The following is a 17,890-nucleotide window of genomic DNA, read 5'->3' as shown; positions in this document are numbered from 1 at the left end:
TAAACACTGATCTACAGACTGTACTGTAGACAGTTGCTTGGGCACAATTTGTACACTAATGATTCTGCATCTATCTCCCAAAGCCATCAGCTCTCACACTTTCCCCTCTACTTGTTTTCCCAGCTTTGCCTTCTCCTAACCCTGAGGAAATCTGGCCATTGAAAGATTAAAAGTTCCAGGTTCTGGAAAGCCAAAATCAAGCTCCCTTCTCCCTCAGCTTCTTGAGGTTTTCGAGACATCATAGAAGTGGCTTATCTGCTCCTTGGCTCTTCCTTCCTCCAGGACCAACTCCACCAGTCAGGTCCCAGGGTGCTTCTACCTCTCACCACACAATCCTGACACCCCTTGGCTATGGCCCTGCCCTAGGCAGCAGCAATTTCTTCTCTTACTAATCTCTAAGTTGCTTGTCTCCCAATATTTAGATTACAGTTTGACCACATAAGCCATTTAACAAAATAATAGTGGCATTCACACTAGGGACTATGACCTTTCCAGCCACCAACTTTTAACTAGATTTACAGTTAACACTGCTCACTCTTGTGGAGTGGAGCAAAGAGTGATCTGTTACTTTTGTCACATTCATGCCACCGTTGCACCAGTGGGTATGTCTTGTCAAGCTGATCATCAGTGTAGCTAATGACGTTCACAGCTGGGTAAGACTGTTAATGACTGTGGTAATTTGAACGAGAAAGGCCTCCTACATTCATATATTTCAAAGCCGGTGTGGTTCAGATTAAAGGCGTGTCTTCCCATCTTAAGATTTGGATCGCAGGTGTGCCCTCCGTTTCTAGACTGTTGTTCATTCCAGATACGGTCAAGTTGATAATCAAGAACAATCATCACAAGGAGTCTTCTATAGCACTCTCTCCAGGCTCAAGAAACATTGAAGAAGAAGGTTGGGAAAGAGTGGAAGATCCAGAGGAAAGAAGTATGTGGCAAAAAGGATTTCTGGACATGCCATTTCTGTTATACTCATGAACTCACTATAGGTGTAAACACCTGCAAAAGTCCTCTACAATACTGGGACTGTCAACATCTTATCTTGGAGGGCTCATGAAGCCCCACCTCTTCCTGAAGGAGGGACTATTGACAGGTAATCCCTCCCTCAGAAAGAAGAAAGGTGGTTGGAGAAAGGGGTGCCACCTTCTTCAGTGATCTGATAGAAAGAGGGAGGGATGAAGCAGAAATGGCTGAAATTCTACATGTAGATGTGTGAAAATATCAAATAATAAAAGTCTTTTTTAGTGCTTGTCTTAGTCAATGTTTTATTGCTGTGAAAACCACCATGACTATGACAATTCTTGTAAAGAAAAGCATTTAATTAAGGCTGGCTTACAGTTCACAGGCTTATTCCATTATTATCGTGGTAGGGGGCATGGTGGCATGCATGGTGCTGGAAAGTAGTTGAGAATTCTACATCCTGATCTTCAGGCCACAGGAAGAGAGAGACAGTGGACTTGGCTTGAGCTTTGAAACTTCAAAGTCCACCACCAGTGACACACTTTCTTCAACAAAGCCACATCTACACCAACAAGGCTATACCTACTTCAACAAGGCCTCACCTCCTAATGCCACTCCCTTCGCATTCAAATATATGAGCCCATGGGGGCCAATCTTATTCAAACCACCACAGTGTTTAATAAATATTTGTATACAAGAATGAATAGACCCCATTAAGCTCAGTTGTAAGCAAATTCATACACTATAATCTCTACATCTTAAAGAGTTGTGTGACTAAAAGCTGCTAATTGGATATACCAAGAGAAATTCAAACAAAGTTGAGACCCTGTGTACAGGCCGAAAATTCTTCTAAACTAACCCTGACCCTTGGCCTGCTTTACTGAGATCAACCAGTATCCCAATAAAAAGTTTTAGCCACAAAATGGGCATTCTTTCCTTGTGATTCATATTACCCAGAAGCCTTTAGCTTCCCAGAATTTGTATTAAGCAGTAACTTTCAAAGATTATAATGCTTGCCAACAGTCCCTGTGGCACTGCTTCACATTTTCCTGAAACAAAGGGGATTATTTTGTCCATATTTCTTTTTTTCAGCCGCCTTTTGCATACATTAGCTTTTCCTCTTCTAGCATTAAATAGCAGTATGCCTGCTACATTATGAGAATTACTCCATTATTTCTAAAACCTCGATTTCTTATAAAATTTTTTTTCAATTTATTTTTATTCTTTTATGTGTATGAGTGTTTTGTCTGCATGTGTGTCTGTGCACCACATGTGTGCTTGATACCCGAGGAGGCGGTGAGCATCCATGTGGATGTTGTGAATCAAACCTGGGTCTTCACAATAACAGGTGCCCTTAACCACTGAGCAAACTCTTCAGCCCCAAACCACCGTTTCAATGAAGATTTTTGACATCTTCACAAACATCATCTTCCCCACCCTGTGGGATCTACTTTACCACTTGTTTTGAGATGTGCAAGTCACGGACACCCAGATATAAATAAATATGCAAGACTGATTTTGACCAACTCCCAGAAATTATGTGCTCAGTTGAACTGGCTTTCATCTTCATCACAAACAATAACTTTTGAAACTCTGTGGAAAGGAAAAGTGCTTCTGTGGTTCTTAGTGATCTAATCAAGTCCCACTACTCTCTGTCCATAACTTAGCACTGTTCTTCTCTGGCTTAATTTTTTAATTGTTTGAATAACTTACCCACCAATAGGTATATCAAAATTCTAAGTTTTCTACAAAATTAGTCAGAACATCAACATCTCCTCTCTGAATAGTTCGTGATGCAATCTTTCTGTCCTTGTGTGGTCCCTTCTCTAGTATTTTGCATGACATCGTAGTCATTACTGAATGTGTTTATAGTAACTTTGTTACTATACTTTGAATTACTTTTAAAAATTACGCATGCTTTTTTTCATATATCAACTAAAAATGTGGATTCATGTCCTTCAATTTATGTACTTTTATAATCTGTCCCAAAATACATGCATGCTTGAAGCCAGGTGAAGTGACGCATACCTTTAATCTCAGCATTTGGGAGGCAAAGGCAGACAGATATCTATGAGTCTGAGGCTAGCCTGGTCTACCTAGTGAGTTCCAGGATAGCCAGAGCTATGAAGTAAAATCCTGAAAACAAAACAAAACAAAACAAAAATGCATGTTGATGTTCCCTTCTTTCTACTATTCGTGTGTCTCTTGCATTGGCCATCTCTTTTCTAAAAGCTATCCAGTTAGCCTCAATTAGATAGCTTACTCTGCCTTTTTCAAATGTTACAAGCAATATACCTTTGCTGTGGGGATATCAGAAAAATATATATTAATAAAAAGAAACATTGATAAATAGAAATATTGATATTCTAAGTCGGGAAAGATACTACTAACACTGTATCTCAGTTTTTATCTAATAAATATATTTGTATAGATTATTTGAATATATTTTAATAAAATTACACTTATATGTGAGTTACTTTATAAAATGCAGTGTCCTTGAAAAAGAATAAGTACTTACAAAGATTAAAGTCTATTATGTTTTCAAATAAAAACTGTTCATTCTATTCTTCTGTCTAGACATGAATCCTCCCTCATCCTCAAGAGATATGTTTCTAGGCTTTGTTTGATGCACCAAACCCTATGTGCACATAGGATAAAGCTTAACTTATAAATGGAGAACTCTGGGAGATTAAGAGAAATAACCAATAACAGAATATGACTGTTACAGAATAGTTACGGTATAACAAAGTGCTCCAATACCATTGTGAGCATCTCCACTGTCGAGCTTTGGGGCTCCTACTGGGTGAAATAAGAGGGACCCAAACACAAGTGTTGCCGTGCCTCAAGTGCTGACCTAATAAACGTGATGATTATAAAAGATTAACGAGCAGAGAGTCTGTGGATACCTTGGTCACGGGCACGTCACATCACAGGCAAGGTGGGGAGAGCTGGCTTGAGATTTCACCACAGCGCTCAGAGAATTCAGCAATCGTTTCCTTCTGAAATTTCCCATTTCGGATGACCAGATAATACTCCACTAATTAAAATCTACTTAAACCCATGGAACAGCAAAAAGAAAAATTACAGATAGGGTGGTCTCCTATAATGCTTTATACCCCATCTCCTTGATTAGTCAAGGACTGAAAAACCACCCATGTCAAAGCTTCCGAGCCTCCATCACAGACCAACAGTTATGCTTGAGCCTCCTGTGCTGTTTGCTCCCTCTGATTACCTCCCTTCTATTTGCTACTTAGCCAGTTAGGTAGTGATAAGATCTAGCTCAGTTTTTTGTTTGTTTGTCTTTTTTTTTTTTTTTTTTTTTTTTTTTGTACCAGTATGTTGCTGTTAAACAGTTGCTGGAGACATTTGTATCCCAAATCAGAAAATGGAAGAACTGTAAACATCTGTGAGGAAAAAGGCCTGTAAAACATATGTGCGTGTAGTGAGAGATGCCAGTAAGCAAGTCCATTCACTCTGCCACACCCTAGGAAATGCCCAGAGTTAAGTTATTTGTACCATAGAGTGGAGAGTAGGACCAACCATGAGGCTTTGGGTAAATGAGCATCTCCAAACATTGCCACTCACATGGAAAACAGAGAATAAAACAAACTGTGAAAAAGAAATTGTAGAGGAAAAAGACAAAAGCAGAAGAAATATTAAAAATTTAAAACTGTATATACTTCTCCAAATTATGGGAATATACTGCGCTCATAATCCACATCGGGAAGTCACATAAAAAGAAAAACTCGAGGTATGAGATGCAGCTCAGTGGTGGCATGCTTGTTTAGCATACACAGGGCCCTCAGTTCAATCCTTAGCACTGGGAAAAAGGAAATCACAGAGCAAAATAAAATCCCAGAAATGAAAACATAGTAAAGCCCTTTAAAAATCAACAAAAGAATGTGGTCTAACCTGTGGTCCAAAACAGTTATGAATGTCACCCAACACAAAATTGTGAACCCATTTAAACATTAGGAAGTTTATTTTAATTTAACTACTTGGTTCTGTAGCATGAACAGCATGTCACAATGTCAAAAGGCTGGACAAGCCTGGCAGAAGATAAAAACAAGAAGAACAAAGGGCAGAAGAGCTGCTGAGGGGACAGCAGAGAACATGGTGAGAGAGCCAATATCCTACACCCACACACATGTTCACACATGAACATGTTACAGAAGACACATGCTCATGAAATTTTAAAGCATCTAAAATAAAAAGAGCTTAAATGGTACTAGGAAGAGAGTGAGGGAAAGTGTGTTAAAGGCAACAGACATCCAAGTGCTGCTGGCTTTGCAAGAGTCACGTAAGGGCCAGGCAGCGGTTTGGTGCAAAGCTGGAGCTGGCTTCCTGGGTTTGCGTCCTGCCTCCACTCCCTTGTGGCAACATGACCCTGCACAGCGGATTCCTCATGGGGAAAAAACTAAAAACCACTAGTTATGGCTCCTGCTTTAGTGTGTAGTTAGGAGTGACCAGTGTCTGGCACCTGGCATTTGCTAAGAACATTATAACTGAACTCAAAGAAGATAAATTGAGCAAGACTTTGAAATTCTAAGGATAAATGAGCTGCCAATTCAAAGTCAGTTCCTAAGAAGAACTCAAACAGGTATGTCCAGGAAAAACAAACAGCAAACAAAAAGTTATGTTCAGTTGTATAACTTTAAAAAAAAAAATTATTACTTGTTCCATCTCTTTCGTCAGGAAACTCTAGAATCATGCACAGTACCAAGAAAGGGATGAAGGCAAGAAGGAGGAAGCTAGCAGGCATGGTGGCATACACCTGGAAACCTGAACTTGGGAGGCTGAAGTAGGGCTGTGAGTTTGAGGCCACCTTAAGCTATATAATGGGGAGAGTTTATCTCAAAAAAAAAAAGAGAAATAAAAGAAGGCATGAAGGAAGGGAGGAGGAATGTAACACTGGAGGAAAACAAAGGACAGAGAAAAACAGGACGGCAGGTCTAGAGGGCACCCCGTGAAGGTCAGAAGACTAACTCGAACACAATAGGCAAGTCCTTGCTGGACTGGAGCATACGAAGCTTCTTACTGCATAAGGAGCTTCATACTGCAAGAAGAGAGAAAAAAGTAGACAAAAGGTTCAAGGTACAAGGAAACGAAGGAATAAATCAGGGCTGAAAAAAATGGCTCAGGGGATTCAAGAATTGGCTGCCCTTTTGGAGGATTTGGATTCCCAGCAGCCACAGGGCCGCTCACAAACACCTGTAACTCTAGTTCCAAGGGATCCCATGTCTTCTTCTGGCCTCCATGGCCACCAGGCACGCATGTAGTGTACATACATACGTGTAGGTAAAACATCTATATACATAAAGTAAAACAGTAAAGAAAACGTTGAGGCATCAGTGAGAGACCGTGTGTTAAATTCCATCTACCAAAAAAGAAAGTCAATATAATCTCTACAAAATTAAGAATTATTTGTATAGGATATAGAAAAGTGAAGTCCCTCAGAAAAGAGATTTACCCCAGCTGGCATGTACAAATTGTCCTTGAATTTCCTTACTGACCCTGGGTACTACTGAAACGTCTCTTAAACCCAGCTGGAAGGCTAATGATGCGAATATCCCATCCTAAGAGAGGTACAAGGCTAGACCTCCCTGCCCAGCATCTGGTAGGGGTGGGAAAACTAGTCTTTGTTGCTGTTGTTTTACTTCCGTAGTTTGTTCTTTATCACAGGAGGACAGTTCTCTGGGTCCAACTTGCCATTTGTTTGGCATGATGGCCACTCTTAGTATTCCTGTTACTGGAAACAGTCCCCCATTCTCTTTGTAAAACGTGGGCACTGAGGCCATTCCTGTTTTGAAAGGTTCTCTTCTGCCTTAATGTGAAACCCTAAGTTACTGGGAATACAAAGTAAATTCAAAACTTGTTTTCTGTTGGGTGCTAGGTATCACACCTTTGTTACAGAACATCTCCCACCCTTGTTTTTTTTTTCCCCCCCACTTTACAGCCTGATTGCAGCCCTCCCTCTTCTCCTTCACACTTCCTCCCCCATTTCCCCATGCCCTTATCCTCAGAGAAGAGAAGACCCCTAGGTCTTTCTTATTACTATCTTTTTAAAGGGATTTTCCCATTTTGTGTTAGTTCTTTGAAATTTTCTGTATGGATTTTGATCATATTAGCCCCTCCTCCCACTCTTCCCAGATCCGTTCCCCATTAACTCATTAAGCAGTTTGTGCTTCTTAGAGGTGGGGCCCTTACAGGAGTATGGCCAACCCTTGGAAAAAAAAACAAACAAAAAAACAAACAAAAAACCCAAAAACCTGACTCTTTCCTACCTAGTAGCTATCAATTGCCAGTAACTCCTTAGGCAGGTTTGGGAATCCCTTCTCCGCTCCCTCCCCATGCTGGGAGTTTGTCTGGCTTGAGTTTGCTCGAGTCTTAGCATGCTGTCACAACCACTGTAAGATCATATGTGCAGATGTCCTGCTGTGTCCAGAAAACAGTTTTCCTGTAGTCATCTCCTGCCTCTGACTCTTTCTTCTTACAGTTCTCCCACCTCACTCCCAAAATGAGTCCTGAGCCCTGGAAAGAAAAAATGTGATTTAGACATCACTTTTAAGGTTGAGCGTTCTGAAGTATCTTATTCTCCTGCACCTTGACCAAATGTGGCTCTACTGTGGATTTGAGAGATACTCTAATCCACGGGTAGAACAATAAGTTATTAGGAGTCAGGTTTTTTGCTCGTTTGTTTGTTTTGGCTTTGGTTTTTCGAGACAGGGTTTCTCCAGGTAACCTTAGCTGTTCTGGACTCACCCCTAGACCAGGCTGAGGAGTCAGCTTAATTACAGTCTATTTAGCAGAGTAATGGTAGCGTGTTCTGCTCTAAGGCCTATGACTTATCTAGTGCCATGTTATTGGCCCTAATAATGTTGCCAAATATGTGGTTCAGTTTGTACAGCGAGCCTTAAACTCAATCAGAAAGTGGTTGGTCACTGCCGCGACATTTGTTGTTGCCACTGCAACAATGGTCACTCCTTGCCAGGCCATTTGATGCTTATTGTAGCTCACATTGCTCACAGCTAGGTAAGGCTGGTGGTTCCTTTCCTCCTCTGGTAGCGGGCATAGCACCTTCCAGCACTTTGAAAACTACTAGTAGTCATAAAGCTTCCAGAAGAGTACAAGCTATCTACCAAAAGAAATTTACAGATTCAACGGTACAGATTTAATGCAATCCTCATCACAATTCTAATGCAATTCTTTACAGAAGCTAAAAAAAAAATCATAAATTTCATATGGGAAAATGAACAACTCAACATAAAAACAAAACCTGCAACGCTTCTTTCTAGCATAGGACACCATCAGTTGAGAAAAGAGGCACCTACAGAATGGGAAAAACACTAGCCCATCTAACAGAAGGCTAGTATAGAGAATGCACAAGGAAAATTATGCATTAAAAAAACAACCCATTTTTTAAAAATGAGTCACAGAAATAAACAGAGATGTCATCATCTCAAAAGATGAAATACAAATGGCCAAGAAATATTTTAAAATGCTCAGCATCCCAAGCTATAAGGAAAATTCAAATTAAAAACTTCTTTGGAATTTCATCTTATGGCTAAGATCAGGATAGCTAAGATTAAAAACAACAATGACAACAACAACAAAACTAAAACACAAAAAACACACACACACACACAAACGCTGGTGTTTGTGTAGAGAAAGGGAACACTATTAACTCCTAGCAGGAATGTAAATTGTTGTAGTCCCTGTGGAAATCAGTGTGGAGGTTGCTCAAAAAGCTAAAAATGGATCTATCATATGACTCAGCTACACTACTCTTGGATATCTACCCAAAGGACTCTGTATCCTACTATAAAAATACCTGCTTATTCATGTTCCTTGCTCTAGTCACAATAACTATACAATGGAAACAGCCTAATATGTCCATCACCTGATGAATGGATAATGAAAATGTGTACATTTACACAATGCAATATTATTCCGGTGTTAAGAAAAATAAAATTTGAAGTAAATGGATGAAGACAATTATTCTGAATAAGGTAACCCACACCCAAGAGGACAAACTGTATATTTTCTATCATTTGTGGATGTTAGCTTTGAGTATTCAGATATATGCTTCATTTGGAATACTCACTGAGGACATGGAATTATTAAGGGAACAGAATGCAATGGTATAAAGGGGTAAAAGCAAATAACAGAAGAGGAAGGGGAAATAGGGAGGGTAAAGGAAGGGCAGAGTAGAGGAGGAATAACTAACTCTAAAGACATTTCAGATCAGTCACATGGGAATCTGTTATAGAAATTTCCCACCCTAACTTTTTACTTCACTCTTTCTTAATTTACCTGGTTTCTGCAGGGGTTCCATGACTTCTACTTCGGTCTGGTCCCATTGAAACAAAACTAACAGAAATTCCTTTGATTTGCAGAATGTCGCTGGCCCTATTCCTTGGTTTCAAAACAAGTAAGTTTGAGTTACTTTGTTTTTATGTCTCTTGGCCATTTTAATTCTGAGAAAAGCTGCAGAAGTTCATGTGCAAACTACCATCCTTCCAAGAAGTCAGTGGCAACTGACTTGATTCTCCTAAATGGGCCTCACTCATGTCCCAGTATTCTTATAAGAATGGTGACTATGAAGTATATTAAAAAATAAACACTTTCAAATTAAAAACCTAAAACAGCTTAGTTTTGGTGCATATAAGATAGTATCTCCTGGTCCTGTTTTGGTTCATTCATATATTGTTAATAAGGATGTTTCAAATTCTAATTCAAACAAAATGTAGCATATCTACAAAAATTAAATGTTAAGTCACGAAAAGAAAAGAAGTACAATGCACGAAATTTGAAATGAGTTTACTAAGTGGAAGAAGGCAGACACAAAAAGCCATATGTTGCATGATTCTATTTATATGAAAAGTTCAGAATAGACGTCTACATCTAAATTATTGGTTTCCAGGGTACAGAGTGACTACTAAGGGACAGAGATAATGTAAATGTTTTGAAATTAGAATGTGGTAGTGATTGTGCTACACTCTTAACTTCACATTGAATACATGAAATATATTACATCTTAATAAAAAGATCTAATGAAGTTTTCCTGGGGCCTAAGACTCACTGACAAATGTCAAGTCTTAGTATGTACAATCAAATAAAAAAAATAGGAATGTTAGTTATACAGAAAATCTCTTTCCCTCTAAAGTTACTTAACCTACAGTTTTTTGTACTAATATATTAGTAAATGGCCAAAGTAAATGGAGTTCTTACATGTATATAATGTTATCATTTGTCAAAGGGAAAGAAAACATTTTTTTTTTTTTGCATAAGCATAAAATACCTTTAGGCAATACATAAAAATGCATACATTTTACGTATGCAGTGGCCCCAAACATGTGATAAGATGGTGAGCTTTTTTTCACTGTGTGTTGTGATTTTAACTGATAAACAGTTAACAGTGCTTCTAAATAACTTGAAATTATATTAATATTATATTATTACAGTTTAATTCAGACTTAAATGCACTCTCCAGCTGTAATTGTGGATGTATCTATTTTTATTGTCAGGTCTATTAGCTTTTGTTTCATATAGTTGATACTTTGCTATTAGGTGTATGTATATTAAAAGCAGCTATGGCTTCTTATAATCCTTTATCATTAAGATTTCTTTAAACCTTTTAACACTTCTTGTTTTTAAGTTTACGTTGTCTGACAATAATATAGCCACTTCAGCTTTCTTCTGATTCACAGTTACATACTATTTACTCTGTTCTCTCATTCTTAACCTATTTGCATTTTTATGAGTGTTTGTATGCATGCATATGCATGTATGTGCACATACGTAGGTGTCTACAGAGGTCAGAATGGAGGCATTGGCTTCCTTGGAGCTGGAGTTACAGGTTATTTGTGGTTGCTGAGACCTAGTTCTCAAATACAGCAGTAAGGGCTCTTATCCTCTGGGCATCCTTTCACACTGCTATCTTCATTTTCATATAAAAAGTTAGTTGTAGACAGCATGTAATTATTATTTTTCTTTTTATCCAATCAGATAGTTGCTGCCTTTGAATAGGCTGTTTTAAAACATTTACTCAGTGTTTTATTGAGAGGGTTGAATATTAAATTATCTTATTGATATTGTTCCCTGCTTTATGTTCTCCTTTTCATTTTTCTTTCTTTTGGATTACTGTGGTAATTTTTAATCATTGCACTTATTTTTTACTAATAGCTAAACTGCTACAATTTTTTTTTGGTTCTCAATGTGTTGTTTTAAGACTTGCAACATGCATTTTTAAAAAAATCATAGTTATCTACAAGTGTTATATCACTTCAGGTATAATGTAAATATTTTACAATTGTATACCCTATATCCTCTGTCCATCCTTTGTACTATTGCACTAATTATAAATTTTATAGTACATCATCACCAAATATTTAATTCTTAATATTTAATTTTACATGTAAAATTGGCTGGGTTGTACTGCCCAGATAGTTGGTCAAAGGCCATCGATATTTATTAAAAGTATTGTTTATTTTTGTGTTGCAGATGCCTGTGTACACACGGACACGAGAAGGAAGTGTCTGGTGCCTTCCTAAAACACTCTCCATCTTGTTCCTTTGAGGCAGAGTCTAGCCCTGATTTCGTGTTTCCTAGGCTGGCAGCCAGCAAGCCCTGACGATCCTCCTCTCTCTGCCCCTGTGAATACTGGTGTTAGGCATACGCATGAGATTGTGCCCAGCCTCTATGTGGGTGAGAGGGTCCCACAGCCCTACGGTTACACAGTGATCCTAACTACTGAGCTCCACAATGAAGCATTTTTAAAATGAGATTAACATTTATATCTGAGTACCTCGAACAAGCAAATTGCTCGCCATAGTGAGGGCGTGTTTCAGACAGTGAGACTTTAGCAGAATGAAAACTAAAATCTTGTCCAGCAGGAACTCTGATAATGCTTAGCTTTCCATTCTTGCTCTTAAACTTGTTCTTTGTCTGCCAACATTTTGTATACGACAGGTATTGCACTAGGGATTCTTAGGCAAAAGAGAGCTGATTATACCGTGTTACATAAAAATTATTTTCAACTGTCTTATGTAAGTGTTGCCATAATGTCCATCTGTCATGTAGCACGCTGTAACATATGATCATACAGGAAAAATACAATTCGAGGTGATTTCAAGATGGCCTGTATGGCTTTCAGGCTAGCTGGTGGTCACTGGTGTTTTTTTTTTTTTTTTTTGGTCTGCTACCCCTTTTTCTGGGAATTTATGTTAAATATACTGACCTTCACTCTCCAGAATCCATCTCTCTAGAGAGAGGCATTCTTTTTTTCATTTCTGTATGCCTGAGCTCTCTCCTATTTCCCTTAATTTAACAGACACTGCTGTTGCTCATGATTCTGAGACTCCATTTTTAAATACCTCAGAACTCCGAAAAAAAATCAGTTTGCTTGGACCTTTTAGGTAAATATGCTTGTGTTTGTTTCTCCCAATCAAATCTCTTCTACCAGTCGTTTTCAGAGGATGGCCACAGGCCCTGACTGACCCTGATACCCTTTTCTGAAAACAACTGACATTTGTTGCCTGTGATAGAATTCAAGCTTTAGATAATAATGTTTAAAAAAAAAAAAAAAGAAGATAGATAGATAGATAGATAGATATAAATAGATAGAATTAAAAAGTGTGTAGTCATTGGGGAGATGGACAAAACTTAGTGTAACAGTTATCCTTGATTGTCAAGTGAATTGATTGGGATCTGGAATAAACAGAATAAACAAACTCTGGGAAGGTTTCTGGGAGCACTTCCAGAAAGAATTAACTGAAGGAAAAAGAGCCTCGTTGGGAGGACGGCACCTTCCTGATGAAGAGGTTGGAGCTTAAGGCCATGCTGCCTACCTGCATGGCTTCTTGCTCTTGCTGCTGTATCTTCTGCTTTTATCAGACTCCAGTTTCTTTAGACCACAACATGGACTGAAGACCAGTGACTCTCAAGGAATCTTCTAGACTACAGCACCAGACTGGGACTGCTGGAGGCACCGGCTTCCTAGACTGAGCGGGGCTCTCAGCGAGCCTAAACCCATCCCATATATTCTCTAAAGCAGTCTACTGAATTCCCTCTCATAATATATGCATACATTCTGCTGGTTCTGTTCCTCTTGAGAATAGTGCCCAATACACATTGCACACTGAACCATTTTTTTCCAAGTAGTTAATGGATGTAGTAAAACAATCGAGCATGATGACAGATCTAGTCATAGAACAAGATAAGGGAATAGTACAAAAAGTTTGTCGTGGGTTTCTGATTCCACACTGCAACTAACTTTTAGGAAACTTCAGCTGGACATGATAGTGTGTACCAGTTATCCAAGCTCTTGAAAACTAAAACAGGATGGTTGTGGCTGTAGGTCATCCTAGGCAACACAGTGAGTCTGAGACCAGCCTGGATTTATGTACATATATATATATATATATATATATATATTACTCACATATTATATAAACATATATATGATAACAATCTGTTTTAGTTTCAAATATGTTCAGTATCACTAACAACCCCTATTTAAGGCCTCTAAACATTACAAGAGTGCAAAAGGGTCCTAAGAACTAAGTTCCAGAGCCCCCATCACAGTTTTTTCGACCCATTCCACTTTGACATCTATGCTCTTAAAGAAAACGAAAGTTCTAATTCATGGAGGAATTAACACACACATAATTAACTTAGGCCTAGCAATCAAACTGACCACTTGTGTTATTTAGCAGTCCACCACTGAGGCAAAACACTTGAGATAATCCACTTAAAGGGAGTCAAAAATCTATTTTAGCTTACCTGACAGAGGAAGACTGTCCACCATGGGTGTGAAGCAGGAGACAGATAGGAAAGGATCTCTTCAGGGGCACACCCCAAATGCCACAGTGTTCTCCCACTACCTCCCAACTGTGTCACAGAATGCAGACCCGGGCATCCCCACATGGGCCTTTGTGTATAATCAAAATTAAAACTATATTCTTGGGCTTAGATCCTGGCTCTGTCAGGCACCAGATATGCTATATTCAACAAATTATTGAATCTTTCTATTCCTCTGGTCCACATCCATCCTATAAACAGAATGTACCTACTTTATGAGAATTTAAATGTTGAACATTGAAAGCAAAAATTAGCACAGGCATTATAAGGATTTATACCACCTTTTAAAACTTACAGTTTCAGGGGCTAGATAAGATGGCTTAGTGGGTTAAGAGTAGTGGTTGATTTTCCAGAGGACCTCAGAGGACCTGGGTTCAATTCCTAGCACCCACACGGCAGCTCACAACTGTCTGGGCTCTGTGGATATCAGGTACCATGTGGCACATGGACATACATGTACGCAAAATATCCTATGCATTAAAAAAATAATAAAGCAAGTGTTATTTTTAGAAGTTATATGGTTCTAATATACCAATGAGAGTCACTTTAAGGCCTTGAAATTCTGCTCCATAATTAGGGAGCCATTTCTCCAAATACAAATATTGCTCTGTTTTGACCCAAACATGCCTTAATCTTTCCTCAGTCAACCAGTATAACAGTGCACTTTTTTCTCCTATTCTAGTATTTTCTATTGAAAATATATTAACCACAGAGGGCCTCTGAAAGATTCTACCCAGTAGGGTATCAAAGCAGATGCTGAGACTTATGGCCAATCTTTGGGCAGAGTGCAGGGAATGTTATGAAAGAGAGGAAGATGAAAGACCAGGAGGGGACAGGAGCTCCACAAGGAAAGTAACAGAACCAAAAAATCTGGGCTCAGGGGTCTTTTGAGAGACTGATTCTCCAACCAAGGACCATGCATGGAGATAACCTAGAATCCCTGGACAGATGTTGCCCATGACAGCTCAGTCTCCAAGACGGTTCTCTACTAATGGGAACAGGGGCTGTCTCTGACATGAACTCAGTGCCTTGCTCTTTGCTCACCTTCTCCTGAGGTGGGCAGCCTTACCAGGCCACAGAGGAAAACAATGCAGCCAGTCCTTATGAGACCTAGGGTCAGATGGAAGGGGAGGAGGACCTCCCCTATCAGTGGACTTGGGGAGGGGCATGGGAGATGAGGGAGGTTGGGTGGGATTGAGAGGGGATGAGGGAGAGGCTACAGTTGAGACACAAAGTGAATAAAGTGTAATAAATAAAAAAAATTACATATTATATCTACATGACAGGTTGGCTTTTGTATGATACCTCTGGGGCTTGTCTGTTTTCTAAGGTCACATTTGGAAAGGTCCAACTGCCAAGGCTGCACCAGAGAGTTAAGAATACCCAGAGAGCAAAACTTTCATTGGGTACTAATTCTGAGGGTCAACTTTGACAGTGATCTAGGGGTGACTTGCTAGGTTTCCAAATTGCTTCCACTACAGGTATTCAGCTTAATGGATCCCACCAGGAAAGCATGGAAGGAGCATCTAAAGCATGCTTTATTTAAAGACGATACAGCATGTTTACAGGAAATTCTCAGGATCACCATGGTCAGCTCCATGATGATGCTAATTCTTTACTCAATGTAACTGACAAACAGCAGGAGCTGTTTTATACTTGTCTATGGCAGCCACATAAGAGCACTAAGTTTACTATTTTATTAAGCACTCTGTAGCTAATTACAGTCAGATGCATTTTGCTTTCCGAAGATACAGCCCCCTTAAGATTCTCAAGCTGTTTTTAAAATGGGTATTTATCAAGTTCTCTTCAAGGTTGCTGGCTGGCCTCTGCAGTGCCACGCTTGCATTGTCCATTTAGAATGTTCTCTTTTCAGAATCCATAATTTTGAGTAATTGCATAATTTTCTTTGTCAAGACTATCCTCTCTTTCAGTTGTATATTTTTAATCACACATAGTTACAATAGCTGTTCTTACATCATAATCATTTCTGTCTGGGTAATCCTGCAGTTGGCATCTCCGGATTGTCTTTTTCCTTGCTGATCTCACTTTCTTGGTTCTTCTTAACTAAGAAACATCGGATGGTATACTGTGTGCACTAGAAATCCTGTTAGAATTTTTGCATTTGACTGATGATCGATTGGCCGGTTGGGCGGGGAAATGAGCCGATTTGCTCAGACTGTGAGTTCTGTCTCACCTGTGAGTGGTAGCTCCTTCAACTTCATGTTTGACACTGCGGTTGTGTTCTCTGGGCTCTGTCCTCTGCACACATATCCCTTGGGGATGAAGCCCAGGCACATGAAAAGCCCAAAATGGAATTAAGGATTTAATTTCTAGTTATTCTGGATTTTCCCTAGTGACCCACCTCTAGCCCTACTATGCTCTCTAGTCCTTGTTTCAGAACCCCCTCCCCCGCCTCTAGCCAGAGGCCAGAATTCCAATTTTAGCTAATCATGACAACCCTGCTGGACAGACTGGACCCCCAATCTATAATGTGGGGTCCAACTATGGTGAAAAGCTAAGATAAAGGAACAAGACCCATGCCCTACAGTTACTGTTCATGTTTAGTGTAAAGCTTTTTTTTAACTGCTGAAGAAAGGCGTTTCTTAGGGGCAAGGAAACACACAAGGTATAGAACACAGAAAGTCCCCTTCTGAACAGCACTGTTGGGATCACAAGCTTGTACCACTGAGCCCAGCTTGAGAGCTAAAAGTTTTAAAGGCCTTTGAAGAATCTTCTTCCACTAACTGAGGGTTGGGCAGCTTGAACAAAAACAAAGAGGGAGGATGATATGCCCACTACTTTGGAGTAAACATGGCCTTGAACTTGTCAGAACAGCCTACCAGCAAGGGGGCCTACTATCAAGGGAAAAAGACCACCAGGCCCTTAGGCCTTTGTCTCAGGTCAGGAGGGTGAGAAAGAAGTCTGAAGCTTGTCATCTTTCTTATCTATTTGTGGCCCCTTTCCCTAGGAGGGCACTGCCAAGGAGACAATTACTTTGACTTGTCTTGAGAAGTTCCCAGGCATTCCTTCCTTATTCCCATTATAATTACACTTGGATCCCTCAAACGAAACTTCAGTCAATCTAGATGTAAAGAAGACCATTTTCTCTGACCCATCTTTTAAAAGGGCTTTTTTCATAGTCCAGTCAGCTGCATGATTACATTCGTCTAAGATGAAACATTACTCATTAAGGAATTTTCTTCATTAACTTTGCCTCTTAATATTCCCCCATGAGGCTGTGGTAGAAGAAACTGAATGGCCGATTTCTAAATTTGAACTGACAAAAGGCTTATTGGATGCTCAAGCCGGACAGGTGGCTTCTGCCACTTGTCCTCCATTTTGCAATGGACAGTGGTGGCAAAGAAACTATCAAGCATGTTGCTAATGCCAAAGTCAAAGCATGCCAATGTTCTTTGGATGGTCATGATCTTCCTCTTTTTTTTCTTTTTTGAGACAGGGTCTCTCTGTAGTCTGGATTATCCCAGGAATTACTATGTGAACCAGCTGGCCTCAAACTCAAGAGATCCTCCTGCTTGTCTCCAAAGTGCAGAGACTGAAGATGTGAGCTGCCACACCCAGCCTCCCCACCTACTCTTTCAGTAGGAATTAAAATAGTACTAACAGTCTTAGTTGCTGTTACAGACTCTATATCCCTCGAATTGATGGCTCCAGGGATGCAGTTACCAAATGTCCATGATCTTTGCCATTGGTTAAGTTTACCAAAGCCTCTCGTTGACTTCCTCAGAGGCGTTCTGCTGCCCATCTCCCCACATTTTGCTTCTTCAGCTTGGACTAAGTTAAAAGGGTCTGCACCCCAACATGCCTAAGAGTAGTTAGGGTGACCTCTGAGAGGGGAAATGAGAGACTAGGAGAGCTAGACTAACCCCCGATTGGTGCAGAGATTTTCAGTTGCCCTCTGGGGGGGAGGAGTCAGTGGTTTTATTCTGCTTTGATCAGACTCCTCTGAGCACATCTCCAAAATTCACTTTCCACCATTTATCCTGCCATCTGCTCTGCCTTCATGTCACGGTTAGCTAAATGGCCATCGTTGTTCCCACATCAAACCATT

This window comes from Meriones unguiculatus, chromosome 1 (genome assembly GCF_030254825.1).
Source record: "Meriones unguiculatus strain TT.TT164.6M chromosome 1, Bangor_MerUng_6.1, whole genome shotgun sequence".
Classification (NCBI taxonomy): Eukaryota; Metazoa; Chordata; class Mammalia; order Rodentia; family Muridae; genus Meriones; species Meriones unguiculatus.
The sequence above is the reverse complement of the archived record's forward strand: the minus strand, read 5'-3'. Positions refer to the sequence as shown.